Below are 22,275 nucleotides of genomic sequence, written 5' to 3' on the forward strand. Positions count from 1 at the left end.
GGATATCTTAGCAGTTCAGATTAGCAGAGTGCATTAAAATCTCCAAAATTCCCAAACAGGACATTTCATTAGTCCTGACTTAATTTACAGTACAGGCCAAATGTTTGGACACACCTTCTCATTCAATGTGTTTCTTTATTTTCATGACTATTTACATTGTAGATTCTCACTGAAGGCATCAAAACTATGAATGAACACATATGGAATTATGTACTTAACAAAAAAGTGTGAAATAACTGAAAACATGTCTTATATTTTAGATTCTTCAAAGTAGCCACCCTTTGCTTTTTTTGATAGCTCTGCAAACCCTTGGTGTTCTCTCAATGAGCTTCATGAGGTAGTCACCTGAAATGGTTTTCACTTCACAGGTGTGCCTTGTCAGGGTTAATTAGTGGAATTTTTTTCCTTATTAATAAAAAGCCATGTTTGCAGTTATTTCACACTTTTTTGTTAAGTACATAATTCCATATGTGTTCATTCATAGTTTTGATGCCTTCAGTGAGAATCTACAATGCAAATAGTCATGAAAATAAAAAGGAAACTGAAGGTGTGTCCAAACTTTTGGCCTGTACTGTATGTCACAAAGTGAAGTATAAAATCACTTTTTGGTAGGTATTAATGTAAAGGACTGCAGTCTATTATCTACCAATTACACTGTTCTTTGCTCCATGCCTCCCATGACTCTCACATGCTCTGTCAATCTTTCTGGCTCTGACAGGGATCCAGAGGTCTCTTGTGGGTGTTAACCGCTACAGGAAGTCCCTCCCCGCCCTCACAGTGGACTGAGACAAGTCTGATCCATCAGTGAAAACACGTCTGCTACCTACAGTTGTAATCAAAACAACCTCATGGCAGTCTTGCGACACTGAGGTAAGTAGAATTATTTTAGCACCAATCTGCCATTGACATCAGTGCAAGGTAGAGAACTGAAGTGATGATGACAACGCAGTGTGACTGTGCGAGGAAAACTCTTGCAAACTGCATTTACATCTTCTCTATAAAAATGTCTGTCTTTCTTTTATAGACTGCTGAATCATTTGAGTTGTTTACTGTTCTAAAAATCTGTTTGGCTTTTGAATTATTGTGAAATAATTCCAGCAACATTAGTCACAGACAGATCACATTACATCAGCATTGAAACGATGTGGCTTACAGTATGACACAATGAGCCACATGAAGCCAGACAGTGTAGTTTCTGTGGTAAACAGAGGATAAATAACTAAAAGTGACGGTTCAACATCAGCGGAAGGTACACACATTTCCTTAAACCACGGAGTACAACACATTTAAAATGATATGGCTATGGCAGGTAGGAATTCAAATTACCCAAGGCAAGGGGGCAAGCAACTTATTCACAACTACTGGAGTAATAATAATAATAAAATGTACTTACAGTCCCAAAATGTAAAAGTATACCAGCTAAAACATTATTTCCATAAATGAGTATTAAGTAATTAAAGTAAAATGTAATGTGTACAGTAACTAAAGTTACACTTTTATATAAAAAAAAAAGAATACGTACATACATACCAACATGACAGTACATTACAGGGTTGGCTCAGGTAAGTAGACAATAAAAGCTTAATACAGCCAAAATTAATATATCTATAAAGCTAGAAATTTACAGAATATTATTTATATGATTGACACTAACATTTCACAAAGCCACAAGATATATTGACGGCTGATAAATTAATTAGCCAAACTCAGGGTAACTTCCTGTTGCCCCGGAAGTCATAGCGTCATTTAAACCTGACGATCGCGGCAAACTTTCCTTTATATAGCGACACTTGACAGCTACATAAAGCAAGGTATAATATTGGCAGCATTGGAATCCATTCCCAAAAGTAAAGGTACTAAGACGAGGAAAGTAGTGCCCTGGTGAGATGATGAGTGTAAGGAAGCTGTGAGGAATAGAAACAGGGCTTTCAGAATAGTGAAATGAACTCATAATTTTCAGCATATGATACAATACAAGCAAGCTCAGGCTGTAGTGCGGAGGACAGTGAGACATGCAAAAAGGTCACATTGGAGGAATTATTGTGATACGATTGGTAGCACAACGCAAGTGGGTGAGGTGTGGAGTATGATAAAAAAGATGGGAGGAGATAGAAGGGAGTGGAGTTATCCAGTTCTGACTGAAGGGGATGTGACAGCAGTAACTAATAAGGGAAAGGCAGAGTTGGTGGCAATTACATTTGTTAAAGTGCATAGCTCGGATAATTTGTCTGTAGATGAGAAAAGAGGCAGAGGAAAAACGAAAGCAGACAACATGGAGGCGTTATGCAGGAAAGTTAAGTGTGATGGTGATGGTCTGAGTGCCCCTTTCAGTATGGGGGAATTGGGGAAAGCACTGGATAAGTCGGGTATGACTGCGCCTGGTAAAGATGAGGTTTGTTATAGCGTGATAAAGCATTTAAGTTCTGATGGCCTGGAGAAATTATTGTTGTTATATAACAAAGTTTGGGAGGAGGGTAAAATGCCAGAGAGTTGGAAAGAGGCGCTAACTGTGCCAATAAGGAAACCAGGTAAAGATTCAAGCAGGCCTGGGAATTATAGGCCAGTTGCATTGACTTCACACATTTGTAAATTAATGGAGCGTATGATAAATGAGAAGTTAGTACATTGTATTGAAAGTAGATGCATGATGGCAGCTTATCAAAGTGGTTTTCGGAAAGGTAGGAACACTATGGCTCCAGTGGTGTGCTTAGAGGATGAGATAAGGAAAGCCCAAGTAAATAAAGAAACAGTGGTTTCAGTGTTTTTTGATGTTGAGAAAGCCTATGATATGCTATGGATTGAGGGGCTACTAATAAAGTTACATAAGATCGGAGTTGGGGGGAATATGTTCAATTGGATAATGGATTTTTTGGATAAAAGGACTATACGAGTGAAGATAGGTTCTGAGGTATCCAGCATGTTTGTTGTTAAAAATAGGACACCTCAGGGGAGTGTAGTGAGTCCGACGCTTTTCTCTATTATGATAAATGATGTGTATGTGAATATTCCGATGGACATAGGCAGATCAATGTTCGCTGATGACCGAGCTATGTGGAAAAGAGGGAGAAATATTGACTATTTGATTAAGAAAATGCAGGATGCAGTTACACGAGTTGCAGAATGGGGAACACAATGGGGTTTTAAATTTTCAGTGGAAAAAACTAAAACTATGTTCTTTACAAGGAAGAAACTCGTGTTGTAATCTGACACTATATGGAAATAATTTGGAGAGAGTTGATACTTTTCGTATTTAGGTGTGTATTTTGATATGAGACTGACGTGGAAAGAACATGTTAGACAGGTGGTTAGTAAATGTAAAAAGGTGATCAATGTTATGAGATGTCTTGCAGGATTGGAGTGGGGGGCTGATTTTACATCGATGAAGTATATTTATCAAGTCTTAATACGATCAAGGTTGGATTATGGCAGTATTGTATATGGATCAGCGGCTAAATCTGTACTCTCAGACCTGGATGTTATTCAGGCCCGTGCTCTGAGGATTTGTTTGGGGTCGATGAAAACTGCACCAGTTTGTGCTCTGCAAGTTGAGACAGGTGAAATGCCGTTGTGGCTCCGTAGGAAACAGCTTATGGCCAATTATTGGATAAATTTAAAAGGGCATGATGAATGGCATCCTACTAAGAAGGTATTGGAGAATTGCTGGGAAAGGGGTAAAGAGTGAAAGGCAAGTTTTGGATGGATAGGCGAGGAAATAGCAGAGCAGATGAAAGTCCAAGGACTTGAATTTTGCTCAACGGTTCTGTGGCCTGTGATGCCAGCCTGGATGCTGAATATTGCTTGTGTAAACCTGGAGCTGCTGAATATCAAGCACAGGAATAAGACCGTAGACATAGTTCAAGAATATTACGACTATAGAGATAGAAACTATGGTGGTTATGTACAGATTTTTACTGATGGCTCGAAAGATTTACTGACAGGAGCAACGGGGGCTGCAGTGGTGATTCCCAGTTACCAGACTGGAGTCAGTAGGAGAACTTGAGACTATTTAAGTGTATATGCAGTTGAAATGCTTGGACTTCTATTAGCCGTACGATGGGTGGAAGAGGTGATGGTGCGCAGTGTACTCATTTGTAGTGACTCAGTGTCAGCGCTGTCGAGTCTCAAATCAGGATCAGCCAGGAATCACCAAGAACTAGTGTATGAAATTTTGTTTACAAATTCAAGGCTCGTTGATCAGGGTGTGAAAGTGGTGTTCATGTGGGTCCCTGCTCATGCAGGAATACCAGGTAATGAGCGAGTGGATAAATTGGCAAAGGAGGCGGTCAAGAAGGGTAGTGTTGAACTGAATACTAAACTATCAAAATCAGAGGGGAAAAGCATTGTGTGGGAAGAAATTTCCAAACAGTGGCAACAGTATTGGGATGGTGGAAATAAAGGGAGACAATTGCATATGATACAAGCTAAGGTAGGCCAAGGAGGGGTGAGTTACAGTGGGTTTAACCAACAAGAACAAGTAATTATCAGCAAACTGGTCACAGTAGGTTAAATAGTACACTTTTTATATTGGGAAAACATCCGACTGGTCATTGCAGTTTGAGTGGGGAAATGGAGACAGTGAAGCATGTCTTGATGTCATGCAGGAAATATATCGGAGAGAGAGGGGTCATGTTTGCTGGATTACGTGAATTAGGTCTAGTGGAACTCAGGTTTACAGATGTCCTTGAAAATGGAGTTACCATGAATGGAAAGCAATATTTATTTGCGTTTTTGAAAGGCACTGGACTATTTAGGAAATTATAGTATAATGTATTGGCATGAATAAATAGGTAATGGGTAATTACCAATAGGAGGCAGTAATGCAACGACTTGGATGCCAACTGCCGTTAAACTCTAAAGAAGAAGAAGAAGAAGAAGAAGAAGAACTTTCCTTTATACAACAAAGAGCAGACACCGGTAAGACACCAAGATTATATGTTACCCTCTGTTACCTTTTAAACTCAATAAACCGACACGTAGTTAACAAAGACGTATGTGTTGCGTGGTTATTATAACCGGTCATGTTTGTGAAGTAAATTGCATGGTTTTAAACAATAAGAGTATGATGTATTGATGGTAGTGGCTATAGCATATACATCACAGCAGTATTGGATGTTAAAATATGTGCACAAGAAAGCTACGGGATTACTGTGGGGAATTTGATGAATGGCTAGGTTAACAGATGATTTGAGAACAGTGTGATAATAAACAGAACATATTGACACGCTAAACAAACATATACAGGCAACCTTTACACTCAGTCTTTGAGAGAAAAAAAAATAGGTAGCGCATCGCTACCGTGACGGAAGCTATGTGCCCCGTCACACTGAGCCACAGGCAATAGCGCACCGCAACTCCACTACGCACCTTGTGGCACAAGTGTACGGCGCACTGGATGGGACCCATTTCCCGATCCTTCCCCCACCCGATGGATACCGGGACTATAGTCATGTGAGCTACATGTTCGCTACGTCACAACTTATTCGGCAAAGCAGTTTCCATCTCCCATTTTGCGCATTAACTCTTTCGAAAAATGCAAAAATCACCTCAAGCGAGCGTAAAAACAGTTTTTTTATGCGAATTTGAGGACTTTTTTTTTTTGCGAATTTTGCCATTCCCATCAACATTTTCTAATGCAATTCTTCAAAATGCGATAAAAATATGTTGATGGAAACCTGACTACAGTAGGAAGGAAATGATACAATTAATGATTGCTTGATTCCATTTATCTGCTTTAGTTTGAGGGTTCTGCTATTGTGTATGCTGGGTCACTCTCCCACTGCCACGGCTTACTGGGACACTTGAATAGAAGAGAGCCAAGCTTTTTTTTAACTACAAAAATCGGTATCATTTTATATAAATGAGGCGTATTGGTCATTAGTCTATATCCTTGAAAAATGTTGAAAAAAGGGTCTAACAAAGGGGTTTATTTATATGGGAGGACAAAACAAGAGTTGATTTAGAAAGAAGATTTTCTGTATACATTTATTTCTCAACTGAGCATAATTGGAATGATAGGCCTGTTTTAATCCTGACATCAGATTTAGCTGTTGTCCTGTTCTCGTCCATGTATTCTAAGACCATTCCGTTAATTTGAGAGTGATAGCAGGGTCCAATTCTGCGTTGTGAGTTGTAGTGGCTGCTCAGCTCCTGAGGGGGAAAAACCTCTGAGAAGCATTATGATGTGGGTTTGTTACTGCGATTCTCTACATTTCTGTGGTGGAGCTTGACTGAGGAGCTTCACAAGATTCTGCAGTAGTTTTCCACCCTATCGTGCTATGATACTCTGGGTGAAGCATGGGACGAAAAGCCACCCTGGTCCATGACTCAACTCGTAAGTTCTTGTTAGACCCGAATGACTCAAGAACCAGATATCTGCTTCAAAGGGAAACAAATCTCACAGGAGGAAACCAAAGCGGTGGAAACTGTGCAGTGAAGTGGACCAAACCTGCGGGGGGAGAAAAAAAAAGCTTGACAGCTGGTGTGAAAGTTGACACAACACGCACTCTTGTTTTTCAGTAACGCTCAGCCTCTCACTCGCGCTGTTGCACAACATTCACACCTGAGAGCGGCTGGAACATCCTCAGTCATCTGTTTGTTTCAAGATAATCTCTGTAAGTCTAATACCTGCTCAGTGTATCATCACTCACCATCTGGATCTGTAAATCTGATATTTACAAGTCAGTGATATAGCTTATACAGTCAGTCGGCAGATAAGTAACAAGACTCACAGAAATTTTAAAAGATATGTGTTTGCTGTTTACTGTATACAGTATGAGGAGTGTACTATAAAGCTCATACTATAAGATATGCTTTGAAGGAGACGCTGCAAGACAGATTAATAAACAGTTTGACAACATTTTTTACATTTCTATTTGTATTAGTGCTGTCAAACGATTAAAATATTTAATCGCGATTAATCGCATTAATGTCAGTTAACTCGCAATTAATCGCACGTTTGTTTGTGCGGCGTGCCTGTTGGTTTGTTTCCGGTCTAGCTAGATCCGGTGTGGTGTTGTAGTTTTTCTAACGTTACTAGTTGTTGCAACAGCATGTGAAAAAAACTACAAAGTTTGTTAGGCCAAAAAGAACGTTTATCTCGGGATAAAAAAAAATTGACGCCGTTAAAATGGGTTTGCGTTAACGCCGTTAATAAGGCGTTTAACTAGTTTGTATAAGCTAAGCTAATCACTTTCTAGCTCCGACTTAAGAGTGGTATCCATTTTTCTAACTCTCTGCAAGAAAGCACATAAATGTATTTCCCAAAATGTCAAACTATAACTTTGACGTAGGGCTGGGCAATGTATTGATATTATATCGATATACTGTATGAGACTAGATGCCGTCTTAAATTTTTGATATCGAAATATCGTAATATGACACACAAGTTTTGTCTTTTAAAGTGATGCAATTTTCTGTATTTACCAGACTGTTGTAGCTGTTCTATTATTTGCCTTTACCCACTTAGTTATTATATCCACATTATGAATGATTATTTATCAAAAATCTCATTGTGTAAAGATTTTGTGAAAGCACCAATTGTCAACCCTACAACATCACCGCAATATCGACATTTTTGTATTTGGTCAAAGATATCGTGATATTTTATTTCCTCCATATCGCCCAGCTCTACTTTGACCTTGGATACCTTATCTTGCAGACTTTTCGCTTTCACGGGAAACTTTACAGCCACAGCACAATGTTTTATCTTCAGATATCTGTTTTTCTAGCCAGTTGTTATATATTCAGCCAGTATTTGCCTCCAGTGGAGCTCCTAAATGGCGCCAGACAGGTTGCGAGTAGATTTGCCACACAACTGCAAAACCTCTGTTGGGTGTCTCACTATATGGCTCTTTAATGATAGCTGGCAGTAGGAGCAATCTTAATTTACTTTCACTGGCTGGTTTTCCATACACAATCTGGGATTAAAACCGGCAACTTTCCAGCTACATGTACACCTCTTTAGCTTCTAAACTCGCTGTCACCACAAATTCTTCCACAATCACCGACAGGATCCCCCGACATAATATGAGGCAGAGGCTAAACCACAATGAAGTCAGTGTTTAGGTCCTTGTGCTGGCCTGCCAGCTACCTCACCACACTGGTTTCACATTCCACAGCAACCTCGCTGACTTCTCTAACTCACACACACACACACGCTGCTATTCAGAGTTATTGTGACGGCACGCACATACAGGACCATATGTATCCAGGCACGCATGCAGACTGGAGTCACACCAGCAGGCATGCGCAAAACTCATAACCACACGTGAGCCCCCCACCTCCAGCAGCTCCTCCCCCTCCTTTCCCTCAATGACCTGCGTTTGGGCAGCATGCCCGGACCCTCTTATGGATCCCCGACTGCCTATGAAAACACATACTTTGGCTATTCACACACTTGCACACAAACACGTGTACTTGTGCACACATGCATGCACACACGGCCACATACAGTATAGTGTATATTCTAAACACATGTAAGGAGTAGCGCGCACGCACGCACGCACACACACACACACACACATTTGTGTTTGTATACTTGTGAGGACCCTCACTGACATATTGCATTCCCTAGCCTGTAACCTTAACCATCAAAACTAAATGCCTAACCCCAATCCTTACCCCCTCTCTTTTAACATAATCTAAACCTAATTATAACCTTAACCTTACAGAAATGCCTTCACTACAACAGAAATTGGTCTTCACAAAGACAGCAATAGAAGCCAACACAAACACACACACACACTCAGTACATGTGCAGTTATATGTTTGGTCACAAACCCATATTCTGTGTAATGCAGCTTGCACATGCATACACACTTGCACATGCAAATAAACATTAATTAACACTTAGAACATAAGCAGAAACTAAACTCTTTACCCACAGATGGATGTAAAGGAGATCATACATACAAACACAGTGATGCTGATGCCCCTATGTCTTCAGGAAAGCAGCAAAAGCACAGGCCTACATACATTCAGTCACATCCAAATACATATGTATGTGGATGTATCCATATACGTTCAACATGCAAATACACACAAAACCTCACTTTTAGTTTCTCATAGAAGTTTCTCATAGAGTTTTTTCACTCAATTATATGTAAAACTGTACAGACACACATACAGAGTGGATGCCCCCCTCTGGTGTAACGTACACTAACACACATATGAAAGAGTCTCCCCCTCTTACAGGAAACTTTTGCTTCCACGGCGCCCTGATCTGGCCTCTCCCTCTCTGTTTTTTATACTCCTCTCTCTCTCACTCTCTCTCTCTTTCTACTTCCCTCCCTCTCACTCCTTCCTGTGGTTTTCCTCTCCCAGTCCTCCAGCAAAGCATACCTCTCCTGTTCTCCTCCCCTCTCCGCTGCCCTCCGCACCTCCCACTCCTTTTTCTTCTCTCCCATTTTTTATTTTTTTTATTTTTTTATTCTCCAGAGCGTTTCTTGAGCTTTCCAAATTTCTTTTGATTTGTAGTTATTGTGTTGTAGCAGAAAACACATGGCATCACTCAGTCATTCTTGACTTCAGGGTATATTTTAATCATTTCCACCTCATTGTCTTTTTTTTTCTCGCCTTCTTCTAAACAAAGAATACATCTAATTTATAAAAAGACAAAGATAGAATCTCAAGTTGCTCAGATCTTGAGCAGGATTGGAGAATGAACTCTTGTTTTATTAAATGTTGGTATTTAAGAGTGATTTTTTTCAAGAAGAGGATGGATTTCAGGGGGAAGGAGGAGAGATAGAAGACGGTCCATCACTCCAGGAATGATGTCAGCTCTTGTTTTTTAGGGGTTACATCCTTTGATCTTTCCATCCCACGTCCTTATAAGGTATTACACAATGCTGCAATAACAGTGAGGATGACAGGAGGCTTTGTTTGTATGACTTGGAGGCATAGAGAGACAGAAGGAGAGAGACTGACTGTAAAGGCCGAGGTGCATTAATGGAAAATGGCTGGAATTGGCTTAAACTGGACACCTGTTTGAACAGCAAATATCCATGAACATTTCAATGGACCAAAAAAAAAACAAAGGACATAGTGCGGGGTTGAGAAGCATGGAGAGAACAGCAGGGGGTTCCTGTTACCACACAGACAGTGGCGAGATGGAGACAAGCCAAACGTACTGTAGTTCTTGGAGGCAAAGGTTTGCTTTAAAGACGGAAGACAAGCAATGGTTCTTTTCAACGTAAAAGTTTGTTAAGTGTTTTTCCTATTACATAACGTTTTTGACTGTTTTTAAGGGCCCGAGCATACTTAGATCCTCCGAAACAGTAATGACAATATCACATTTCAAACACAAATCACAAAAACAAAACCACCGCCACTGCAGCCCGGTGGTTTTTCTGCCGCCACGGCAGCGAAGGGAAATTTACTGTCAGTGTTCACAGCTTTTGAATGTGTTGAACCACTGTTTTATATTGTGCCAGCTGTGATTCACAGCGTGCTCTCAGTGCCAGCATTCTGGAGAGTGAATTTCTCTGAGGACGAGAAAAATGGCAACGTATTTGGGAGACAAGAGGGCGAGCAGGCGGTGAAAACGGAAAATCGAGAGAAGAAGAAAGGAGGGAGGGAAAGACAGAAACTGTGGGAGTCAGACGTGGGCTCCCACCCTTTCCTCTCCTCACACTTTTCCCATTATTTGTCTCGGTATTATCCTCCCTCTTTCTCCCTCTGGCTCTCTCTCTCTCTCTCTCTCTCTCTCTCTCTCTCTCTCTCTCTCTCTCTCGTGTCTCAGCAGCGCTAAGTGATGCAACTCTGCAGAGCAAGTCTGCAATAGCCACCAGTAGAGCCTGCAGTGTCTCTCGCACTGACACTGGCGTCTTTACCATTTAGGAGGGGAGTGGTGTGGCGGCTGTCAGGGGAGGGGGAGCGGGGGAGTAATCTCTCAAGACCGAGATTATTTAGTTCTTCGCTAGAAAAAGGCCCTTTCCAGACTTACTGTACGTCTCTCACTGCAAGACTTTTTGAAAAGGGGTTGCAGCAGTTAGACTAGATTTTTCTGAGATAAAAATACAATTGGCTGCTCATTTCATGCATGGGTTTTATTGAAAGAGTTTTGTTTATAGCAGCCACTTTAGGGCTGTATATGCTTCGAAACATCAGAAAGGACACAAGACTTTGGTATTCTACTTCTGCATCGAAAGAGGGGTTCTCTCAACTTTCATACGTCCGAAGTTGCATTTGGGCCTTTTTTTTTTTTTGAGGAAGAGCTGCTTATTCTTCCTGTCTTAGATGACAATTTAAAAGCATAACATTTCCTTCTGAAATATGTTAATACTTAACAGATGGTTTTATTTTTCCAATGACAGAAACTCCAAACGTCCAGATTGCAAAGCAGCCATGACACAGTAAAAAAAAAAAAAAAAAAAAAAGAGGTCCGGTCACAATCTCTGTTGTCGAATGAAATTCTGGAAAAATGTATAAACTTGAGAACATTTGGCAGGTTGACAGAAATTGATGAATTACGCATGCAAAATACTTTGATAACTTCTGTAACTAAGTGAGTATATGCAATTACCAAACAGGACACAGAAGACAAATATTTAGAGTCAAGTGGGAGCTGTACAAATGGAGAGAAGATCAGTTGGGGTCGGTGGAGTGATGCGGGAGGGCTGTAATAAAGGATAAACCCACCTCATCCCACTTTATCCCTTTCTAGCTCACAATGATAATACTACTTAGCCATGTATGGTCATGACATACAAGCTTCAAGCTGATACTATTTTGGATGAACCATCTTACTCCCTGTAAATAGAGGCTTCTTCCCTCAAGGAGGACAACAAGAGCCGCTTTCCGACCAAGTAGTTACAGGAACGGAGTTATAGGAAAAGTCCACTTCTAAGCACTTCTACTAACTACTCTCCCCCAAAACCCTTTTTTCCAAGTATCCCGAAGAGAAACAGTTATCTCTCTCTCCCCCGCCTCTGCCTGCTGCGCTGTGCACGTGTGTGTGTGTGTGTGTGTGTGTGTGTGTGTTTGTGTGTGTTTGTGTGTGTGTGTGTGTGTGACGGCCGGCCAGTGAGGTTGTCAAGCCCGCAGGGCACGCTTGTGGAGTTTAACGCCGAAAAGACAGTTAACCACAGGTTCCCGTTAATCTTATGATGGACATGTGTTGTGATATTTAAACAAACGAACCGTCAACGGCGAAATAAAAGCCTCTTATTTACGAGAGCGGTCTGAGAGACCTCCAGCTTACAGCGGGGTCTCTGAGCAGGACTGTCCGAGCAACGAGCTAGCGGCCGGGGCAGGCGCCTGCCGGCTGTCGCCTCACTTCATGGAGCTTCTCAACTCCGAAAACTTTGAAGCAAATTGTCAATTCGGCATCAATTTTCACAAGACTGCCTATATTCGAAATCTAAACAGTTCATTTCTCGCCTAAAACGTTGTCAGAAGTGAATTTAGTGATGAATAAGATGGCGAAAATTGTCCCGTTGTTGGTCTGTCTGTACCGGAAACCCGACCCTCGTTGACCTATAGGTCCCTATGCTGAAAAGGGAACAGCGAAAAGACCCTGCTCTGAAGTAGGAGCTGAAAGAGTTACAGGAACTGCAGCCAGAAGAACTTAAAAATCCCCAAATTGGTCAAGTCAGTACACGAGAAAAAAAGGGTTCTAGGAATTTTATGTTCTAGGAACTGCAAAAATCCCTCCGGTCGGAAAGCGGCTAAAGTCTACTAGTTTTAATCATTTTCCCATAAAGGAAAACTAAACTGAGCTTTTTTTTCAGAAACACTCTACATTCACTTATAAATGGGAGCAAATCATACTTAACTTAATATTAACAATGGATCAAATGACTGCATGTACTGTAAAAGGGGTCGCTCGTAGTGACATCTTTCAGCTCTTTTTATTACTTTACTGTTTTGGCTCTCTCCCTCCACTCTTATAGTGTCGCTTCCAGCCACACAAGCAGCTGTTTTCAGCAAGAAAGCTCTGTAAAACCCACTGTACGCTGCCTGTCCAGTATCAGACTGCAGGCAGACAAAGTTAGTGACTACCTGGTGAACGCAGGCTGAATCTCATCCCCCCTTTATTTGATAGCTCCTCGACTCCTCGGTCCTCGGCTGAACCGGAAGTTGTTCTGTCCCTCCTCGGTGAAGGCCGTCTCAAAACTCTTATTTTTGTCCCCGAGGACCAAGGTCCAAGCATCGAGGAGGGATCATCGAGTTGCTATACCCGAGGATACACGCGGGCAGCCTTCGCGGAAGCCGTGCAGCTGAAGGAGTTGCTAACTCTGCCCAAACAGCTGACGTGAAGCAAAAGAGCCAGAATTGGAGAGGAACTGGAGAGCAAAACAGAGCTAAGGAGAGTGAACTTGAGTGTTTTCTGAATGCATACGTAGGCAACTGTTTGCTAACACAACAACTTAATGTAGTGATAATATGTCAATTTTGTGTTTAGGCTTGTTCTGCTGCTCCCACGTGGCCAAAATAATCAAGTCATCATAGTCTGTTTCATCAGGTTTTGGGAACAATCAAGGAGCTATAGTGTTGCTGCGTTGGACTGCAGTTTAATATACTGTACTTGGTGCACTGATTTAGAATGATTAAACTGTTGACTAGATCTTTTTCTGAGGTGTCCTTTTATATGATTTTAACAGACACTGCCAGCCAATATTTCAGGGTCTAAAGCCTTTAAAAAGATAAATCAATACAGCTCTAAAGTATATTCATAGTTTAATTCATGCATTGCTTCCGGTCCTGGGATGTACTGAAGGACATCGCGATTTTCTTTATTGTTTTTCAGCCATTTAACCATATTCAATTTTTATTTGAGCCACCAAATTAAGACTTGTTTGTATTATTCTCCTGTAACGCCACTTTTTTTCTTCTTTTTACTTCCACAGACATAGTAGATCTTCTAGTCTCTTCATTTATTTCTTACTCTATCCCTTCTCCTCGCTCATAACCCCCACCCATAATCCCTTGCACCACAACCACCATCCCACCGTTTGGCACCGGGACAAGGTCAACACAGAAACCTCTCCACTTCTCCTCTCTGCTTTCCCTCCCTGTAATTCCTCGCCATCGGCCGAGCAACAGATCCCTCCCCCTCCCCGATCATTTCATCCACCGCCGCCCTCTGAGGGGGCGAGGGAAGGAGAAAGACTGAAGATGGAGAGGAGGGCGAAGGCGAGGTCCAGGGATCGAGTGCAGATATTCTAAGTTAGTGTTGAAAATATGAAGACGGGGATGACGAAAGCGGGAAGGGACATTAGGAAATGAAAGGCGGAGGAGGGGGAGTTGATGGAGAGAGACAGAAAGACTGAGGGAGAAAAGTGTTTTTAACCTTAGTTGACAGGCGAGACGGACGAGGCCAAGAGCAGTCTCCAGAAATCAATCTCTCTTTCTCTGCCTCTCATTTTCCTTCTCTGTCTGCCTGTTTTGTCTTTCTCTTTACTTTCTTTCTGTCTTCCTCGCCATCCCTCTTTCATTCCCTCTGTCATCCAGACCTAAAACACACAAACACATGCGCCTCACATTCCTACGTGCAGAGCAGATTCACCCAACTTGTTTCCAGTGTGTGTGTGTGTGTGTGTGTGTGTGTGTGTGTGTGTGTGTGCGTGTGTGTGTGTGTGTGCGTGTGTGTGTGTGTGCGTGTGTGTGTGTGCGTGTGCGTGCGTGCACGAGCCAAGCCAGTAAATAATAACCAATCCCAGCTGTACTGTATAGGCCGTTCCTCTCATTCTAGCTGGGGAAACAAAGAGGGAGAGAGAGGAAAAAGGCTCCATCAAATAACAGAGTAACGAGCTGGAAAAAAAGTCAGCGGCGAGTTGAGCAGGAAGAATTAAGAGACATAGAGACATTATGAATCTGGTAGTCCGTGGTCTTCATGCATGCCATTTGAAAAAATCCCATATGTACTCATTTCAACTTCAAAGGGGAGCTTCAGAATCAAATCCACTAATGCGTTTCCATCCTGTCAGCAAGCACCTTTTTGAGGTGGGGGGGGAGCTGCTGCACAGGTAAATAAACTGCATAGTTTACTTCTAAATTCCTTTAAACAAGTACTCATTAAGTTGGCTTCCTTACACTGGGGAAAATAACTTACCAGTTTAACCCTGATTCTTTAGCTTTGCGTGAAGTGGCTGAACCTAATTTGGGCTTTAAAAAAACAGAGTGGTGTTTTTCAACCGTAAGGTAGAGGAAGGAGTTGATGAAAACAAGAGATTAGGGGAGAACAACCGAGGCCACGATCAGTGACCATTATAGATAGATGAAGCGAGAGAGACGGATATAAAGGGAATCAGTAGAGATAAAAGTTGACATTTGACTTGAATGCATAATTCAATTTAGTATTGAGAGGAGGACCAAATCCCGTCCTGTATTAAAAAAAAGCAAAGGTTTTAACTGAAATCAGTTCTTTTTTTTTATGGAATTGCAGTGATTAACAGATTCCTTCTGCTACAAGGTAAGTCCATGTGAAGTTGTAGAGCTCAACTTTGGTAAACTTTGACACGCACATACACAACATGATTGCAAATTGTAAGTATATTGACGATGGGGTATAGTGGATGGGTAGTTTACTTGACATTAACAATCTTATCAGAACCACGTATCAGATATTAGAATGCGAGATAGGCTATTTAAAAAGGTAGGCATTAGACCTATAGACATTGTTGAACATTATACGCAGATTCACAGAATTGTCCAACATCAACTTTCTTGTCTGCCAGCATGGTTGCACCAGTGGTGTAGTCTACGTCATCTGTGTTTTTCTTCTTCACATAGGCTAAATAATAATAATAATAGGTCATTTCACCTTGAATCGGTGCATTAAAGTGTCTCCGAATACAGGAAATGAAGTCATTGATGTTCAAATCTTTCCTGGGGGAGGACGCCCAGACGCCCTACTATGATATGGCCCCCCCTCCCCCAAAGGCAGATTCTGGCCAATATATATATATATATATATATATATATACATATATACATATATATATATACAGGACAGTACACCCACTACAATACATCAGACTACACCACTGGGTTGCACTAACTTAACAAGTGGTCAAGCCACCAATCTTCTAGCACCCCCAACAGTATTCTGTCAGGGTATTAATAGTGTCACTGTTTTGTACCGATAGCCATAATTCAAATGAATGCAATCATTTTTGCCAAACATGGTGACTTTATCAATTAAATCATCAAGTGGAGAAAAGTGCTGATATGTCTTAAGCTGGTTCAAGATTCTCAAATGTGATCATTACTTCTGTTTGAGCCTAAATATCTTTGGGTTTTTACTATTTTCTTACATTTTATATGATTATTCTTTGAAGAGATAACCATCCGGTTAAAAACCATCAAAGTATTCAGTAGTTGCAGACCTAGTGGAGCTAAAAACGTGTTAAGGCTGACACCAAAGCAATGGGTCAACATCATCAAAGATGCCATGAGGGAAAGAGAGTGATGAAAGAAGAAGAGAAATAAGCTAACAGTCTATCCATTGTAGTCCACATCTATGAACCACTGGGACACAGAAGAAGTCCAATTCGGATTCTACGCTCATCTGCCATGGCACTTGATCCCTCTTTACAATCATAATTCCCTTCCTTGCCAAGACATCTTTTTTTTTTGTCTTTATCCATTTTTCTCTTCTCTTTCTTTGCTCACAGTTCCCTCATTCTCTTTGTCGGGCCTTTTTTCGTGAAGGCCAGTATTTCGTTTGCCTCCTTCCTCAAACACAGACCAAAAAGAAAGAGAGCAAGAGGCAGCGAGTGGGAGGGAGGGGAGAGGAGAATAAGAAGGGGGAGAGAGGGAGTAGGGGAGTGATGGAGGGGTGGAGTTTGCGGAATTTGGTCTATGTTTGGTTTGGAAGTAAAGGCCCCGGCCCTGCGCTCTCGGGAGGATAATGGAAAAGAGAGGGAGAAGAAAGGGAGGTTTATGGATGTGTGTGTACCCTCACAGGTGGTCGGCACATACTGATGGAGGGGGGGGGGGGGCTTTTGTGTGTCAAAATGTGTGTGTGCACGTCTGTGTGTTTACTGTATTGTGTCAGCGTGTTGGCGAAGCTGTGTGCTCAAAGCATGTGTGTGCATTTGCCTGTTGATTTGCAGATATTGGCACGGATGCATGTAAGTTTTAGCATGTAAGAATCAGAGAAGGAAGACAGAGAGAGGAGGTGAATAAAACATTCCTAAGATGGAGGGGGGGATGCAGGGAGCCAGTGGTTAGTTAGTGGTTAGAAACTAAGAGGAGAAAAATGAATGTCTGGTCCAGGGCTGGGCCCAAGAACGATACCACAACCAGCCGACGAGGAGAGGAGAGGAGAGGAGAGGAGAGGAGAGGAGAGGAGAGGAGAGGAGAGGAGAGGAGAGTTTTTTTTGGTTTTCAAAGTCCCTTTTTTTGGACCATTTTCAGAGAAGAATCACAATCACACAAGTCCAAAAAAAAAAGAAAATCCTAAATAAAATTAAAAACCCACAACAAAACCTGTCAAAGGCCCCACCTCCTCCTGCCCTCCTCCCATACGTGGCCTGCTAACTCCTGCCTCTGCCGCCGGGGAGAACATGGGGGAGTGGTGCTTTTATAGCTGAGCTGAACTCGCTGAACCCATCATGTGCAAACAGCAGGCAGGGTATGGAGACGACGGAGGGCCGAGGCCAGCAGCCACACAGGGGGCTTTGGTGGGGGGTCTCCGACTGGAGATAGCACGAGGGCTGGAGATACCAGGAGGAGGAGAGTGATGGAGGAGGAAGAGGAGAGTCAGCGCAGGTCTCCCTCTACTCCATGTTCAACTATATACACCATCAGTTTGGGTTGGGGGTCTTTTTTTCATTTACTTTCATTTTCTTAACTCACGTCACCTTCTTTTTCCTTCCTTCTTTCCTTTGGCTTTCTTTCTTTGACTGCCTTACTTTGTTTCTTCTTTTGCTTCTTTTTTTATTCCTTCTCTTCCTTCTTTCTTTCTTCCTGCCTCCTTTTATTCCTTCTTTTTCTGCTAAATGTTCTGTCCTTTATTCCTCACTGCTGCATTCCTTCATTCCTTATTCTCACTTTACCTTCTTTTTTCTTCTACACTGTTATTTTACTTTACTTATTTTACATGTCTATCATTATTTGCTTTCTTTCCCTCCCCTTGCTTCCTTCCCCTATTTTTCTTCCCCTCTTCCCTTAATTTGCCCCTCACTTTCTGTCATGTTTCCTTCCTTCTATCATTCCTTCTTTCTTCCATTGTTTGATTTCTTCACTTTTGTCTTATTTACTCCACATTCTTATCTTTTTGTTATTTTTCAAGATTACTTATTTCATTCCTTCTGCCATTCTTTGTTTCATTCGTTCTTTTTTTAGCACTTTTTAAGGCATTTAATGCCTTTAGTAGAGAGATGACAGAAAGCAAGGTGTCTGTGGCCGGACTCAAACCGTAGCCATTGCAGTTGGTGGGCGCCGTGAACCCCTAGGACACCAGGGCGCCTTCCATTATTCCTTTTGCTTTTTTGTTTTTGCTTACTTCACTTCTTCCCATACTTCCCTAACTTTCTTTTTACTTTCTGTTGCCTCCTTTGCTTTCTTTGTCTACCTCCAATTGCTTCCTTTGCCCATTTCTTTCTCTCCTTAACATGTGTCTTTCTTTCTCTCTTCTTTTGTTCCTTCACTTCAGTTTTTTTCTTACTCTCTTTATTCAATAATTTTTGGTCTTCCCTTTTTCATAATTTGTTCTTGCTTCCTCACACACACACACACACACACACACACACATATGCCATATGCATGAGCAACACTCCCACCCTGCAGCAGACAGTGTGGGTGGAAGTGGGCTGTAATAAGGCAGACGCACCCAACAACAACAGGAAAGGAGTTTGCTTGGCTCCGGGCCTTTTTTTAAAATCCATCCACATGCGTCTGTCCAACCTTTAGAGAACAGCATGATGCAACGAGCCTGCAACCTGCACATCGCTGCCGTCACACAAAATCCCCACATTCTCAAAAACTCTTCACCCTGACCACCATGATGCATCTCAGACACACCCATTGGTTACTCCCTTAACCTGCCATGCCTCCCAGGACCCCATCAAGTTACAGTTCAAGCAAAAGCATAAAAATCAGTGCAGCTGGAGCTAGGAAGTCTTTCTTATAGGGAGGTGTCATCCTTTAGGGAGGATGAGGATGGGCAGTCGTGTCATGGGGGTGGAGAACCTGTGGTCACAAATGACCCAACCTGTTTCACTTGGGAGTTTGCACAATGGTATTATAGAATAGAAAATACGTTATTGTCTACTTTTTTGGTAATGGTTTGCATGTGCAAAATCTGCTTTTAAAAAGGGTACATTAAAACACATCATATCACATCCAGACAGGACACATTAAAACACGTTTACATAAAAAACGCTATACACTAGAACAGAGATCTTCAAAAGGAGGTCCAGGACCCCTAGGGGGTCCTCCGAGTCACTGCAGGGGGGCCATCAATTATTGTTAATTTTTGAAAGTTTTCTTCAAAAATTAAATTTTCTTAACATGAATCCAACATACTATTAGCAAATATAAATCCCAACTGACGATAGGCTTACTGGCCTATAGGTAAGGTAGTCTCTATAGCCAACCACAGATACAGTTAATCCTAAGGAATCACATGTATGTTTAACATTAAAAAATGTTTTAAAATGTTTTTGCCACTTAAGCTTTGGACTGCTTTGCCATGGTGATAGGACGGTGGGGTTTGTTTGCATCCTGAAATTGTACTGCTGCAGTTTAACTACTTTTGAAACTAAAGGGTTTCAAACTTACAAATTGGGTTTACAGGCACAACAGTTAGTTAGTAGCTTAGCGGCCTTGTGGCCAAAAAAGACTATCTCATACATTAAGGACCCACTTTGGATCACTGCAAAATCATACAGAAATTAGCATACTGTCCAATAATGCCACAGACAGATCCTCCAATAGCCTACGGAAACATCAGAATAGGTTGTTGTCACAGTGCAAAATGTCCCAATATGGGACTTTTGCTGATCTGGCAACTACTCTGGCAGAATGAAGTCACACTAGCAGTACATTTTTCAAGTTGAGTTAACTAAAAGCATTTGGTTGAGGTTAGGGAAAAATTGTAGTTATGGTTAAAACGTGAGAATTTGTTGGGGAGCTGTGTCTTACAATTTGTGTAACTTTCTGAAACCAACAATCGGACAAGCACGCCTATTCACGCAGCAATTGGCCAAGTGTGCATAACTTTATAGACAGACTCAAGGGCCAGATATAGAAGTACACATAACATATTAATAGATGAGAAAGTAGGCACGATTTTAATTTCTCTATCAGGCTTACTTTTTTTAGTTCTTCACACAACTAATTATCTTACTGTTCTTGTGTATTACCAAATGCAGCACCTTGAATGCCTTTGTGTGCACCATTATCTCCATTGATGTACGATTCATTGCATCTTGCCCCTCTCTCTAAGGACAGGCTTTTCCGCCAGTCTTAAGTGTGGCCATTCACAACAGCTTTAAACACCTTTGCCTTTAGACATGGTCAGATGACTACAAATTAGTTTCTTTGAAACATACTGAACCCTTAAGAGCGTCACACTACTGCCTGCTTTGCATCCACTCCAGAAACTTATATTGGACGCTTCTTCCATGATAGTTTCCGCCATACTCCTAGCTGCTGCTCTGTCGCTATGGTCTCTACCCCCTTCCTGTAACCTTTAGCTCTGGCTGGTAGACGTAAAAAGCATCCCAGTCCCCACAGACACCAGTCACCGCAACTCCAGTATACTGAGAAATATAGAGAGCTTTCCCTAGTGTTGATAGGCTTATTCAGCATTGTGTGAACTCTTTTGGCTTGAATGTAACAGACTGTCATTTATATATAAAAGACCCACCCTCCAGCTCTAAGCCATATGAACAAATACATAATGTTGTTGCTTTCCTGGTAAGGAGTACTTGCATGTACAGTATATATGTGGGTATATATATGTTCCATGTGCTCAAAATTAATGTGCTCAAAATTAACACTACGCCATATTTCATCAAGTCTGCAATTGCCTGGTGTGTTTGTTTGTACTATCAACATACCAGTAAAAATTTTAAACATATCAGTTTGTCCACATAATGTCAGAAAAAATATAATTATATATACGGTCAAAAGTTTGGGGTCACTTAGAAATTTCCATTCCACTCCATTATAGACAGCAAATCTTAACATTTTAGAAGCCAGCTAATATTTGGTATTTAGTTTGAAAGGTTACTGAAACCATTTTTGTATGTATAACAAGAATAACTGAGGGCCCAGGATAGACCCTTGGGGAACTCCATATTGGTAAAGAGATGTAGATGAGGAGGAGCATGTAAGGAATTTGGAAATGTCATTAGAAGCAAATCAAAACTAAGAGTGGAAATATATACCAGTTGACATTCTGATTACCCATTACACAGACACACACACACACACACACACACACACACACACACACACACACACACACAAACACACACACTATAAAACAGCTGTTAAATATATAAACTATAATGTGCTTCATATATCCAGGCTAGGATATATAATTGTATATCAAGGTTACAATAGGTCCCCATAAAACTGTTTAATAGCATATTGGTCGGGTGATGCCATAGCAGATAAGCCTACTCAGTGCGACAACAAGCTCATAACTGAACAGCACAGACATTTTGAACATGATTTAACAGAGGAACAGAGGCCTGAAGGGATTGTTGATCTTTTTGTCAGGATGAAGTAAACAAACCAGCGACTGACTCTCTTTAATTTAGCCTACCTTACAACAGCCTGTGGACGGTGAAACAGCCGCCTCTGCTCCCTGTAGTCTGTCTGAAGATGCTTTCGAGCCTCCAATAGACAAAAACTGAGGACACAAATGACCAAAATCAAGCGAGTTTGTCCGGGGTTTCTCGTACCATCTTCGATTAAGTTATCAGTTGTCTCTGGCTGGTTTCAAAAATAAAAAGCAATCGGTATGTTGACAGCAAATCCTCCCACAGGGATCGTTCAAGACGGTGGAAAAAACCTGTTGCGAGCGGTCAGTTTTCAGATAACCGAAAACCTTGTCCTGTGAATAGTTTTTTTTTCCCCCCTCAAAATTAGACTGACGCAAGCTGAGGAAATCACTGACGAGGGCAAACAACTAAATTATTACTCATTAGGATGTGAGGATGCAAGCTGCGATGGGACTGTCAAATCCGCCGCAAAAAGGTAGAGTCTCTGCTTGAAGGCGCATCGCCCAGTTGCGACGCTGGTCAACTGAGCTTCCACCGGCGGTGAGGAGGGACGAGGCTGTCTCGGAGAGAGCGAGAGAGAGAGAGAGAGAGA

The 22,275-nt window shown here is 41.6% G+C and overlaps 1 protein-coding gene across 1 annotated transcript in view; it reads right to left on the reverse strand.

Moving 5' to 3' along the window:
• The window catches only part of LOC120558389 (zinc finger protein GLIS2-like), a 46,120-nt gene extending 23,859 nt beyond the window's left edge, over positions 1-22,261 (reverse strand). Inside the window, exon 1 of the mRNA XM_039799369.1 lies at positions 21,725-22,261. The gene's annotated coding sequence lies outside the window, so the exon portion shown is untranslated. The remainder of the gene's footprint in view (positions 1-21,724) is intronic.
• Positions 22,262-22,275: the final 14 nt, after the last annotated feature.

Source organism: Perca fluviatilis, chromosome 1 (assembly GCF_010015445.1).
Source record: "Perca fluviatilis chromosome 1, GENO_Pfluv_1.0, whole genome shotgun sequence".
NCBI classification, from domain to species: Eukaryota; Metazoa; Chordata; class Actinopteri; order Perciformes; family Percidae; genus Perca; species Perca fluviatilis.